Here is a 14,542-nt window from a genome sequence, read left to right as displayed (position 1 = left end):
AGGCAGAGCTATGGCACATGCTCTAACTACAATGGCATCTTCTTATGTATCTAGGAACCACAGAACAGCTGATTGTAGAGAGCCAAAGGAGATAGAGATGTCTGCATTAGGAGGGTCTGAAACATGGTGGAAGACAGCCTTGGGATCCCTTTGGGGAGAGGCTTTCTTGCCTGGAGAAGTCTCTCCCAGCTCTGAGGTGATCAATCAATCAATCAATCAATCAATGAAGTCATCAATCAACAAGAATTTATGAAGCACCTACTATGTTCCAGGGAAACTGCCAGGCACTGGTGATAGAGATCAAATGGAACAGACAATATGTGCGTATACAGCAAGTTATAAAAGAGATACAAGATAATTTGGGAGTGGGGAGGTGTAGGGCACTTCCCAAGTATCTATGGGCCATCAGAAAAACCAGAGGAAGACATCCAGTCTCTCACAGCAGGTCATAGTCATAGATTTAGAGCTGGAAGAGGCTGTCTAGTTTAGCCCCCTCATTTTACAGATGAGGAAACTGAGGTCAAGAGAGTGAAGTGATTTGCCCAAGGTCACAGAGGTAAATAAATGTCAGAGGTAAGATTTGAATCCAGGTCTTCTGACTCCATAGCCAGCACTTTCCCCATAGAATCACACTGCTTTTTATGGAAGATGTGTGGAAGGACCAGGCTGAGAGGGCAGAGAGAGGCTGTGAGTGGCCCCATGGAAGGGATGAGTTCCCACGCCCATAAAACATTGCACATTGGCCCAAACACTGAGGTCTAGGACAGACTTCAAGACTTCAGTCCTTCCACAACCTCCCTTCTACAGCTCCCTCTCTACTAAGCATGGGACCTGCAGCTTCCTTCCATATGTGGACTTCCCTCATTAGTATGTGACCTCTTTGACAACAGGAACTGAATGACTTCAATTTGGAACCTCAGTATTTAGCTGGGGTTTAGCTTAATGACAAGCTAAGCTGGGCTTCACAAATGCTTTATTTACTTTATTTTATTTTGTTTTTTAAATTTTATTAATTTATTTTGATTTATCAACAATCACTTCCATATGCTTTTGAGTTGAAAATTTTTCTCCCTGTTCCTCCCCCCCCCACCTTCCCCAAGATGGCACACAATCTGATATAGGCTTTACATTTACATAACCATTAAACATATTTTCACATTAGTGAAGTTGTAAGTGAAAATTAAAACCAATAGGAGGAACCATCAGAAAGAGGAAACAAAAATCAACAGAAGGTAAAAATAAGTGATAGCGATTTGACTTCCATAGTTCTTTCTTTGGATGTGGACAGCATTTTCCATCCCGAGGCCTCCGGAGATGTCTTAGATCCTCATAATGCTGAGAAGGGTTCAGTTTAACAATATTAGTCATAGCATAACATGGCTGTTATTGTGTACAAAGTCCTCTTGGTTCTGCTCACTTCACTCAGCATCAGACCATATAAGTCTTTCTAGGTTTTTCTGAAGTCAGCCTGTTCATCATTTCTTATAGCACAATAGTATTCCATTACATTCATATACCACAACTTGTTCAGCCATTCCCCAGTTGATGGGTATCCTCTCAATTTCCAATTCTTTGCCACCACAAAAAGAGCTGCTATGAATATTTTTGTACATGTGGGTCCTTTTCCCATTTGTTTGATCTCTTTGGGATATAGCCCTAGAAGTGCTATTGCTGGATCAAAGGGTATGCACATTTTTGTAGCCCTTTGGGCATAATTCCAAATTGTTCTCCAAAATGGTTGGATCATTTCACAACTCCACCAACAATGTATTAGTGTTCCAATTTTCCCACATCTTCTCCAACATTTATCATTTTCATGTTTTGTCATGTTGGCCAATCTGATAGGTGTGATGCGGTACCTCAGAGTTGTTTTGATTTGCATTTCTCTAATCAATAATGATTTAGAGCAAACAAATGCTTTATTTACTCATTCATTGCTACTCATCCACATCTTTGCCTCCAGTGTAGACCCTTGGACATATCCTCTCATAAACACTCCACAGATCTCCACTCAATGGCCTGGAGACTTTCCACTATGTCTCCAATCACTCTTCTCCAGTTGCCAGGCTGTCAATCTTTTTTCTCTCACTTTCTCCCCTCCCTCCCATTATCTTCCCTTTCTTCTTTCCTGACCATATATTTCCGGGATGATCTTTTTAACAATGCTACTTGCTTGCACGTCTGGCTGGTGAGTCATGAAAGAGAGGACTTGGAAAATAACCCTACACTGCAAAGTGGAAATGAATGTGAACTTCTTTGTCTGCTATGAGGATGTTGGACAGCATGCCTTCTTTGGCTGGGCCATGTGTCTTAGAGCTCCAAGGCTGAAGGGCAAGTGAGAGGCAAAAATCGTAGACTAAGTCCTGCTCCCCTCTTCTTAAATGCAAGTTAATTAGATGATTTTACTTAATAGTCTTTTCATGGTCTTGAAGGCAAGATTTTTCTCAAGAAAAACTGCAATTTAGATAAGAGCAAATTAAGATGATTAAGAAAAGACTTTGCAGAGAGTTGAGTGCGTTTTCTTTGTGAAATTTAGGGAAAATGTCTTGCATAAGAATGGATTCTCTTTATGAAGAGATGTCTTGCTTCCAGTTTTGGGGGGGGGTTGTGTTTGAGAGTCAGGAGATGGTTATAAACCATGACCACCATGAAGAAGAAGGAGGATAAGGAGCAGGAACTGGGAAGGTGGTTTGGAGGATGGATCTGGCATTGTGGAGAAGGCCAGGCTTGGAGTTTGGAGAGGTGACTTTGTATGACTTGGAGGAAAAGGAAGAGCACAAGGAGACTGGAGCAGAGGGGCCTGAGGAGAAGATGATCAATGAGCATGTAAGGAGGAGAAGGTAGTTTGTAAGACACACTCCATCCTGTAAGCAAGGAAGAGTTAGGACATCCATGGAAAGAAAATGGGGAGAGGTCAGCCCAAGTTCTACTGAAGAGGGCAGGATGACAACCACAAACACGAAGGCCCTCAAGCTGCTCCAAGCAGCCTGCCCCCATGGTGCTCTATGGATATAAGGATGGCAAAGGACCAACGTGTCATTTGCAGAGGAGGGAGAATTCTGCAGTGATCTCTGTAGAGGGCGCTCCAAGGCTGAAGGAAACTCTGTCTCCACTTCCTATCAGGAGGAAAGGAAAGGAATAAACCTTTATACGGTGCTTACTACGTACCAAGAGCTGTGTTCAGTGCTTTAAAGTCTCTCAAAGGACACTGAGAGGCAAAGATGGCATCCTGAAAAGTGCCAGTTGGTCGCTAAGCGGAAAAAACCAAAACCAAACAAAATACTGAACTTGGAGGCACAAGACCTGAGTCTGAGTCCCAGCTCTGCCCCTTATTACCTTGGACAGGTCACTTCATCTCTCTGGGCCTCAGTTTCCTCATCTGTAAAATGAGATGGCTATACTAGGTGGCCTCTAAGGCCTCTTTCGGCTCTAGATCTATGACCCTACAAAGAGTGCCACACAAAAGAGAAAGAGAAGGATCACTGAACAGTGGAGTGAAGCAACAGATGTGCAGCTTTTTGCAGAGAGGAGGAAGTCTGATCACCTGAGGATGAAGCCACCAAAGCCCCAGGAAAAGATGGTGTGGATTCACAGGTGGAAGATCTTCCAGGAGGGGCGGAAGAAGCAGCGATGGTCCCGGGGGTGTGAGCCCACTGTGCCAGAGACTGAGGCGGCTCTTTGCTGGCCTGAGAGCAACAAAAGAGAAATTTGTGGGCCTCAAGGGGCATCTGTCTAAGACAGGACAGAGCATGTCTTGTCTAGTCACACCAACTGGCTAACAGTTTATTTTGATGTGGGCTCAAATGACCTTCCCAGAAGGTGTTGAGAAGACATTGCTAAAGATTACTAAGCCTTGGGCAAGAAACTGACGACCACAGGGGCATGGGTGGCATCTTCAGCCTTGTTGCTGTTCCGAGGAAAAGAGTCAAAAAGAGAAATGCAGATTTGGGAAAAATGAACAGTGGCTTTAAAAGATGTCTGCAAATGGGGTTTGTATTTCTGGACAGTGGCTTAGAATATAGGGATGATGTGTTCCTAGGCAGGGATTACTTACAAGGACTAGCAAAAATGTCCTTTCATTTGAAAATCTAATAAAAAAGGTTTAAACTAGAAAAGTGATAGGGATAAAACAGACTACATTTTTTTCTGTCCAGCTAGGTACATAGAGGATAACTGTAACATGGGAATGTCCAAAAATTAATGGAAGAAAAATTCCAAGAAATAAGTAAGCAAAAACCAAATCCCAAAATGGCCTCAGATGTCCATATACAAAGGACCAAGGTCTTCACCACAAGAAGGCAAATTTTACATAATAGGTATTGCCAGGTCTTAGTGGGACAAGACCCATGACTAGATGACGGCTCTGGAAAGGAATATTTTCTTCAAAAGAGACTGTACAGGGAAGAAGGTAGCAGTGGTGGTGGCTGAGGTGGAGTAGCATTATACCTTAAGAAGATATACTCATGGGAGGAAATGCTGGGAGTGGAGGAGGAAGGAAGCATAATGGATAACATTCAAATGAAAATCAATGAAGACAAAAACCTTGATACCACTTTGATACAAAGATGAAATAGGTGAGGCTTCTGGGAAACACATCACATGATTAGTGAATTTGATGGCTGAGCTATCATCAGTGATACTTGAAACATCACAAAGAATAGCAGAAATACCTCAGGAGCAGAGAAGAGCAGATGTCTTAATTTTCCCCTCTGCCCAAAAAGACGAAAGGCTTTAGTCTGAAAAGTACAGGCCAGTGGCCTTTTTTCAATTTCTGGTGAATTTCTAGAATGCATTTTTTTTAATTGAGTCTTTTTTCAATAAGCAAAAATCTTTTTATTTTTCTCTCACATTCCCTAAGCTTAATTGAGAAAAAAATAAACAAAACCCTCATAACAAACATAACGTGGTTAACAAAAAAAATTTACCCACTGACCATATCCAGATGTACATGTCTAGAACTTCTTATTAGAAGGATAGTTAAGTGAACATTTAGAAAAATAGATAGTGATCACAAAGGGTCGGCCTGGCTTCATCAAGAACAAATCATGATAGGGGCGGCTAGGTGGTACAGTGGATAGAGCACTGGCCCTGGAGTCAGGACGACCTGAATTCAAATCTGGCCTATGCTTGACAGTTACTAGCTGTGTGACCTTGGGCAAGTCACTTAACCCCGATTGCCTCACCAAAAAAAAAAAAAGAACAGGTCATGTTAGATTTTCCTCATTTCCTTTTCTGGGTAGAGTTACCAGACTGGAGGATCATGGGAATATTGTAACTATAATATACCTAGATTTGTGTATTGTTTCTCATGTTATTTCTATGGAGGAGTTGGAGTGATGTATACTTAGACAATGGTGCCATCAGGTGAACGGGAAGCTGGCTGAATGAATAGAACCAAGGTGGTTATCAGTGGTTGGGTGCCAACCTGGAAGGAAGGCATTGTCTAGCGCGGTGCCTCGGGAAGTGGGCGTGGCTTTGCTCTCTTTAATATTTTGACCAATAACTTTGAGGATGCTATAGCTGACCTACTTATCCGCTTTGCAGATGATTTAAGGTGGGATGGAAAACTAGCACATTGGGGGACATAAGTTAATATCAGAAAAGATCCTGACAGGCTAGAGCTCTGGGCTAAACTGAATTTGATGAAATTGAATAATAGAAAGAAATATGAAATCTTGGGTTCAAAAATAATATGTACAGGTAAAAGAAAAGGACAGTATGCGTCATTAATATGTCTGAAAAAGAATTGAAGGGTTTAGGGGACTAGTTTACATGCTCAGGGTCAATTTGATTTTTGAACCCCAAACTTTATATTTATTTCTATCATTCTGTGATGAGACATCAGATGAGGGCTTCAGTGCGAGCTCACTTACATAAAATGTAGACTATAATTTATAAAGGTCGCCAGCTAGTGTAGGTGGTGAATGATGATACTGGCAATACGGGAAGTAACAGATTGAGATGATTCCTGACCAGGTTGCTAAACCACACAAGGCTAGGAGCAGTTGGGTTGGTCAGTGGTTTGTTTGTTTGTTTGGTTTTTTTTGATACAAATTATAGTTTCCAAACCCAGTTCCCAAATAAGAGACATTATGAGTAGCATCTTGAATCTTCTGTCTGTGGTTGGCATGGCTTTAGAGTCAGGAGAACCTGAGTTCAAGTCTTGCCTCTGACACATTCTGGCTGTGTGACCTTGGGCAAGTTACTTAACCTCAGTGTTTGAAGACTCCCCATGGCAGAGAGGGTACTGACCAGCTTTTGTAGAGGGAGTTTCCTAACCCTGATGTTCTCATACACCAATGAAATCACGTACACAATCCTTGTCTATGGAAGTTCTTTATTTTTAAACTTTAAGATTATGTAGGTGCACATAGAACCAGTCACTAGCTTGAAATAAGGGTTTGAATTGGTCACAAGGGTATTGGAAAGCCAACTGGAATACATTCAGATTGCTTCAGTCAATGGCGCTTTTATTATGGAATCTCAGAGCTCATGGAGACCCCAATGGTTCAATCCCAAACATGAGCTTTTAACCATGCGATATATCCACAAGTAGCTGTCCAGCCTTGAACTGAAGATCTCAAGCTACCCAGGTAATGAGGAGCCCTCTATCTCCCCAGGAAGCTCATTCTATCTTGGCAAGTTTTAATTGGTAGCACATTTTTCCTTACATTGATCCAAATTCTTCTCTGAAGCCCCTACTCACTGTCGCTAGTTCTTTCTCCCGGAATCTCCCAGAACAAGTTGAACTCCCCTCCTTCTCTAAGAACTCTTTTTGGAGATAGGGATCCTACCCCCCTAAGTCTTCTGTTCTCGAAGATAAACCTCCCCAGTTCCTTCAACCAATCTTTAAATGCCCAATGGCATGAGCCAGGGCACTGTTTCTACCTCCAAAAAGTTTATGGTCTAAGCCTTAACATTTATAAAACAATCAGAACGGTTTTTGTTGTTCTGAGTTGGTGTGGCAAAGACAAGGAGCTGAGAGAAGGGGCAGAAAAGGATGGGCTGAAGGAACTGGAAAGCCCTTGGTGGATTTCCAAATGATTTCTTGATTTAATTTGAGTCGTTCTAATCTTGTTTCTTTCTGCCTCCTCTGCTCTCTCCAGTGGGTAGGCATGTACAGACCCAGCTTCTGGTAAGTAACGCTGCTGAGATTTCCAGAGTATGCTGGGTTGGACTCTTTCTGTCTTTCCTTAAGAAATCCTTTATGAATCACCAGAAGACCCTTTTGACCTCAGTGTGGGGCACTTCTCTCCAAGATTTGAGATGAAAAAAGGAAAACAATGAAAGAAAACAACATTAAAGAGAGGAGTTAAGAAAGTGGGCAAAGAGTGACTGAGGAACAAGGGAACAGATGGCCCTGCTTTCCTGACTCAAAGACATCAGTCCTTAAAGTGGCTGGACTGTCATGTACATATTTTTGTTCAGAATTTAAATCAGTGAGATGTTTGCAAGAGAAAATGTCAGTCAAAGTTCCCAGGCCTAGAAACAAATCACTGAGTGAATTTTTCAAGCCAGTGGAAAGTTTCTAGAGGCTGTGAGTGAGCTCAGGAACCCCTTTCTCCTTTCTTGTTTTGGCTTTTCAGTTGTCCATGAAGCCAAAGACATGAAATGCTGGCTAAGAGCACTCCCTGGGCTCTCCTCATGACAGCTCAGTAAGACAGTTTAATTGAAGAATTGCTGCGGTCAAGCTTGGCCTTAATTGGTCACTTAACACAGAAGAAGGTGAACCATAGTAATGGAGGGAGATTTCTATAACTGGACATCTCAGCTGGGAGACTTTGATGGGTTCATGGCATGAAGGCTACTGAAAGAATACAAGAAAATGTAAATCATTAAAAAGACAAACTTGGTGGGCATTCTAAAGTATGAAAGTGATCCAGCCAACAATTCTTTCCAGGCCAGACAACAGACATTCTTCATCCATTTGGTTTTTCCTATGTGGATAGTTGGCTTAAGCTCTCTAGGGTGATTCTGCATGCAATTCAGGAGGCTCTGGAATAATCTAGAACTGTATCTAATCAACACAATGTTATCAGCAGATGGGGCAGCTGGAACACCTTGACTTCTATAGGGAACCCTTCTTACATAATCTTTATGAACCTCAGTTTCCTCATCTATAAGGAAAAGGGAAAAAAATAAGTACTTATATAACACCTACTATGTGTCAGACACTGTGCTAAGTGATTTACAAATATTATCTTAATTCATCCTCACAACCCTGAGAAGTAGGCACTGTTATTATCTCATTTTATAGTTGAGAAAACTGAGGCAAATAGAAGTGAAATGACTTATCCAGGGTCATACAGCAACCGAGTGTCTGAGGCTGGGTTTGAATTCGACTCTTCCTAGTTCCAAGCCCAGAGCACCACTTAGCTTCCATATATCTATAAAATAAGAGGTCTGGACCAGATGGTTTCTGAGGTCCCTGCTTGCTTTAAATCTATAATCCTGCGATTCCGTGGTTTGGAGCTCATCCATCAGCACACGCAGCATGGACATACTCTCAGAATGCACAGTCAGCTGGGCCCCCCTGAGACACACAAGACAAAAGGACTGGCTGGATGGGCTCAAGAGATAGAGCAGGGCTTCTGAGGACCTCCAACTTCTTCTGGAATCAGAAGCCTGTGATGTCAGCCCCGCATTCATCCAGTGATACTCCCTGGCTGTGAGTCAGGGGACAGACCCACAGCTAAGGAGTGCCCTAAACAAGAGCCACCTAGGAGGGGCAGGTGAGCTGAGCCCTCGAACGGAGTCCCTGCTTCCATAAAGTCACCAGTTCATCTAAGTTGGGAGGCATTGTCTGTCTATGTGAACATGAACCTAATTCGATGTCAAATCTGGTGCTTTGATGGAAAAGACAAGTGAGCTCAGGCAGGATTAGGAGACCTGGAAATACTTTGTTTTGCTCTTCACAGGGTATGTGTGTGTGTGTGTATGTGTGTGTAAGAGAGAGAGAGAGAGAGAGAGAGAGAGAGAGAGAGAGAGAGAGAGAGAGAGAGAGAGAGAGAGAGAGAGAAAGAGACAGAGAGAAGGAGAGACAGAGAGAGGGAGGGAGAGAGAGAAGTGGAGAGAAAGAGAGAAGAGAGAGACAGAGAGAGAGGAGAGAGAGAGAAAAGTGAGAGAAAGAGAGAGAGGGATGAGAGAAGAGAGAGAGAAGAGAGAGAGAGAAGAAGAAGAGAGAGAGAAGTGGAGAGAGAGAGGAAGACAGACAGAGAAGGAGACGAAGAGAGAGACAGAGAGAGAGGAGAGAGAGAGAAGAGCAAGAGAGAGAGAGGGATGAGAGAGAGAAGAGAGAGACATGAGAAGAGAGAGACATAAGAAGAGAGAGAGAGAGAGGGAGGGAGAGAGAGAAGTGGAGAGAGAGAGAAGAAGAGAGACACAGAGAGAGAGACAGAAAGACAGAGAGAGAGTATGTATCAGAATGTGAGCTGCTTGAGGGTAGGGACTGTCTTTTGCCTTTCTTTGGCTCCCCAGTGGTTAGCACAGTGCCTGGCACATAGTAGGTGCTTAACAAAATCTTATTGACTGACTGGTTGCCAGAAGGTATCTGCCATCAGGGGAAGGCTGCAAGTTTGGGGCAAGAGAAGATTGGTGAGCTCTGATTAGAGTGGAGACTAAGCCTTCTGCATGCCGATGTGGGCCTCTGGCTCATACTGAGTGCTCAATAAACATTTGTTATCAATAAATGAATGAAACAATTTTATTTAGAATTTTAGTAACAAATCGAATGTTAAATTCTGCTTTGCAATGGAATGGAGGTGGAATGGAATGTACCAGCCTTCTCAGCTGGCCTTGGCCACTTTCTGAGTAAGGGATTAAATGACCCTTTGCTCCTTCAAGTTGGTCATTTGGCTCTGGGTCAGCTCTCATTGCTTTTCAGCCTCATTAGTCCCTACATGGGAACATATGGCCCATGGAACTCCAGCCTCAATTAGTATTATTGACATTGCTGTTATTTGGAGTGCCATTGTCATACCCACAGGCTTGCTGGCTCCTGAGTCTTGACTACCTGGAGTGAGATAATGAATAGAAAATACGGATTATTCTGGCTGACTTGCTGGTCTCTTACTAATTTAACTTTTCTATCCTGTTTTGGGGGGTGTCTTGATAGGTTGGTACCAACTATAGGGAATTAGAACCGGAGCTGGTTCCTAAGAGCTTCCATATTATTATTAGTGAGGGAATAGCTGGTGAAAGCCAGATTGTTATCATTCAGGTTTTTTTGTGATTTAAAATGGTACAAACAAAATTAATACACTAATGATCACTTTCATAAGCCAGATCAATGTGACTGGGATGTTTTCCAGCAAGGAATGTTCGTCAAATGCTTCTGTGTAATCTGTTTGTAAGTATTGCTGTTTACAAATGTCTATTAAGCATTTACCATGTGCAAGGGACACAGTTCAGAGTCAGATAGGAATACAGGATCAAAGATTTAAGCTGGGTGAGACCCTATGAGGGATCAAGTACAATTCTGCTTCTTTACAAATGAGGAAACTGAGGCCCAGTAAAGTGAAACCATAGTCACAAAGGCAGCAAATGGCAGAGCTGGATTTGAACCTAGGTCCTCCAATTCTCCGGCTGGTGCCTCCACTGCGCAATGACGCCTCAGTAAGGCATTATGGACACCCACAATGTCAAAGAGAAGGGGCTTTAGACGCCATCTACTCTGCCCTGTGCTTGAGCAGTAAACTCTTCAGAAACAGCCAGGACACCCTTGGATTTTTTCAGTTGATCTTCCTATGTCATGGTCTCTAGCCTTTTCCACCTTGGTTACCCTCAGGATTGCCCCTTCTGCTGTCCCCTCCTTCTCCCTTCCCCCAACCCCAGTCTGCCAGGACCCCTGACAGACAGGAAGAGAGCTCAGCAGCTCCCATGCTGCTCAGATGAGCTGGGCTCTGGAGAGAGGGGACCACAAGGTCTTACCGCCTCTTTTTGTCTCTGTGTTTTCAGGTCCTCCAGGACTTAGCCTCTGCCCTGCCTCTACACCTGCCAGACCTCTGGGGCATGGCCCTCTGCCCTGCCACTGCATCCTAAGGGCCTTGCCATTGACCCTGAGGCACCCCCCTTGCAATTTCTCAGCTTTCTGATTGGCCTTGGAGCTGAAGTCTCTCCTGTTCATTGTCTACCTCAAATAGAGGGGAGTGCCTAAGAGGCCTGGCTTCACTCTCTCCACTTAGCATACAGTAAGCACTTTATAAGTATGTTTTTATTTATTGTTTGCCTTTGGAAATGCTGCTGTTTATCCATATCCTTCCTAAAGCCTGGTTCCCAAGCTCAGACCTAATACTCTAGCAGTTCTGTGACTGGGGCAGAGGACAGGAGGACCATCACCTCCTTAGGTATAGGCACACTGCTTTCTTTAAGATGATACAGGGTGGGGATGACTGTGTCATAGCATTTACAATCTACCCAGGGAGATAAGACGTTCAAATGTGAGAAGTTAAAAGGAAAACATTAATGGGGTAATTGAAGGTTCAAGGCAGCTCAAAGGAGAAACGCAGGAAGGAGTGATTAATTACCCGGTAGTAGAGGAGATGGGGAAGCGCCAGGCACGTCTGTCTGGGGAACAATCAGGGAGCTGGCTTGCCTAGAGCAAAGGTTTGCTGTGAGGAGGAGGAGGAGGAGGAGGAGAAGGAGGAGGAGGAGGAGAAGGAGGAGGAGGAGGAGAAGGAGGAGGAGGAGGAGGAGATAAGGGAGGGGGAGAAGGAGGAGGAGGAAGAGGAGGTAGGGGAGGGGGAGGAAGGGGAGGAGCAATCAGGCCAGGTAAGGGGGCAGAAAGACCATCAATGTCAGGCTAAAAGTCTGGGATTCCATCTTGTAGGCCGTGGGGAGACCTCTAAAGTTTTTGAGCAGGGGAGAGGGAAACAAGGTTGTGTGATGAGTTATTTTAGGAAGAATAACTATAGGGGGGACTAGACTGTGGAGAGAAATAAGGTAGGGAGGCCTGGATAGTGCAGTGGGGAGTGTTCTATTCCAGTCAGGAGGCCCTGAGTTCAAACTCTGCCTTAGACATTTCCCAGCTGTATGACCCTGGGCAAGTCACTTTATCTTTCTCAGTTTCAGTTTCCTCTTCTGTAACTGGGGATAATGATAGTACCTACTTCCTAAGGCTGCTGGAGAATCAAACAAGATACTTTGCAAATCTTAAAGCATCACGTGAAAGCTAGTTGTTATTACAATCAGTTTCATTATTATATCCTTACATGAGGAAATACAGAGTGAAGCTGGGGTGGTGGGGCAGTGTGGTTTATAAAGGGGGCATGAAGTCTGAAGATCAGGTCCAAATTGATGCTCCCAGACTCTGGACAGTCATTCTCCCTCTCTCAACCTCAGCTTCTCCATCTGCAAAATGAAGGATTGGCCTAGAAGATCTCTAAGAGCTTTTCCAGATGTGAATCATGCGATGCTGGTGGGAACGGAAAGATGAACGAATGGAGTCATTGCCAAAGGAAGTATACCATCTCTGGGATGTGCGGAGCACAGGGCCTGGAATATGGCAAATCAGTCTGTCCATAAGCATTTATCAAGCATCTGCTATGTCCCAGGCACTGGAGTAAAAGGGAAAACAATCCTTGTCTTCAAGGAGCTTCCACTCTAATGGAGAAAATGACATGTAGATACCTGGGTACAGAGGAGATCTGGACAGAGTAGATGGAAGTAATCTCTAGGAGAAGACACAAGCAGCTGGCAAAGGGGGCTCATGGGAAGAGGGGTATTGGGGAAGGTCTCCGCAGATTTGGGATTTGAGCCATCTCTTAAGGGAAAAAATAAACCAAGAAATTTAGATGAGGAGGAGGAGCATTCCAGGTATTAGGACATGCCAAGGCTAAGGCACTTTGGGAGACAGGCTTAAGAAATGCTTGTTGAGTGAATGAATGAATGAATGAATGAGTGAACTGGATTGGGGGGTTATGTGCCCCACCATTTTCAAGCTTGGGTTACTAGGAGAAGCAGAGTAACAAAAGCAGCTACTGAGGACTCACCACCTGGTTGACCTTGTCCAATGCCCTGGACAGCCTGGGTGGCCCCAGGCACTTGCGTCTCCTTGAGGGATTCCCGCTACCTCCACGAGTTGGGATGGTTCCCATCCGTTGATCCTGGTCATCATTTCTTGGTCTTCTCCCCCCACCCTAAGGCCTTCCTGGCTCCAAGGCTGGCTCCTGAACCTTCTACCCCACCATCTTCCTCCCTTAATGAGGAACTCGGAAGACCTGGATTCAGACCCTGCCTCTGGGACATGCCAGCTCCTGAAGAATAATGTCCCCTGAGCTTCAAATGATTCCCTAAGATTGTGCTAGGTAGCTGATCTGGATCTGAGCAGGGAGTTCCCACATCTACAAAATCCTAGGTCTGTTGACGATGACCCATATAATAATAATAAGAAGAAGAATGATAAAGACAATAGCCAATAATGGCTAGCATTTCTATGTGCTTACCTTTAAAGTTTGCAAAGCACTTTACAAATATCCCATTCGAGCCTCAGGACAACCTTGGGAAGTGTTATTATTACCCCCATTTTATAGTTGAGGAAATTGAGTCAGAGAGAGGGTAAGTGACTTGGCCAGGGACATACAGTTAAGAAGTGTCTGAGGCTAGATTTGAACTCAGTTGTTCCTGTCTCCAGGCCCAGGGCTCTATCCACTTTACCACTTAGGTACTTATAAGGAAAGGGAGTAGTTAATTTTGTGGGTTCGTTAATTTGACTTTAATTTACAACCTAGTCAATCAGCAATAGCAAAAAAAATCCCCAAATTTATTAACTGCCTACTATGTGCTGACAGGCAGGTTGCAGTGACTTATGCATGGTTGCCCAGCTAATAAATAGCAGAGTTTAATTAATTAGTTAATTAATAAATTTAATTAAACTTAGGTCACCGGACTCTATGTCCATATCATATTCCATTACTTCATGCTAACTAGTTGGAATGTAAGAAACAGTATATGTGAAGCACTTTGAAAAACTTAAAGTACTATATAAATATTATTATCACTTTCAGGCAAAAACTGGTGGCTTTGAGAAGCTTGCCCCTCTATTCTCCTTAGCTGGGAGGATAGAGATAGATTATAAATTTAAGAGAAGATGGCTATTCATTTCAATAAACATTTACTAAATGCCATGTGCCAGGAACAGATAGACAAAGTTCCTGCTCTCCTGGCTATACTGTTGTTTTGGCTCCTTATTTCCATCATCAGGAGTTCTATTGCCTAGTAGACAACCCACCATTGGCCATGATCCAATTCCTAAGAACTACCTTGTTCCACAACAAGGTAGGTTCACTGCCTTATACTAAAAGGTGAACTCTTTAACCATGCACGTGTCTTAGATGGGAATCTCTTGGACCAGAAGAGTTGAGAAGAGTATTCTATTAATGGATATGGAATTTAATGTCCTGAATACTGACAAGTTAAGGTACAGTAACAATGCAGCAGAGAAAAGCAGATGAATAAAGACAAAGATTGGTGTGGAGGCAAAATACAGCACTTGGAAATAAGAAAGGAGAAAGGGCATCAAAGTCATACTTTTTTCACTGGCTGC

General features: G+C 43.5%; 1 protein-coding gene across 1 annotated transcript in view; it reads right to left on the bottom strand.

The window, feature by feature from the left end:
• ADAM12 (ADAM metallopeptidase domain 12) overlaps positions 1 to 14,542 on the bottom strand; it is a 379,134-nt gene that overhangs the window by 134,079 nt on the left and 230,513 nt on the right. The window lies entirely within an intron of this gene.

The sequence above is a fragment of the Phascolarctos cinereus genome, unplaced genomic scaffold, assembly GCF_003287225.1.
Source record: "Phascolarctos cinereus isolate Bilbo 61053 unplaced genomic scaffold, phaCin_HiC Scaffold_3;HRSCAF=262, whole genome shotgun sequence".
Classification (NCBI taxonomy): domain Eukaryota; kingdom Metazoa; phylum Chordata; class Mammalia; order Diprotodontia; family Phascolarctidae; genus Phascolarctos; species Phascolarctos cinereus.
This window is presented reverse-complemented; position numbering and strand designations above follow the sequence as displayed.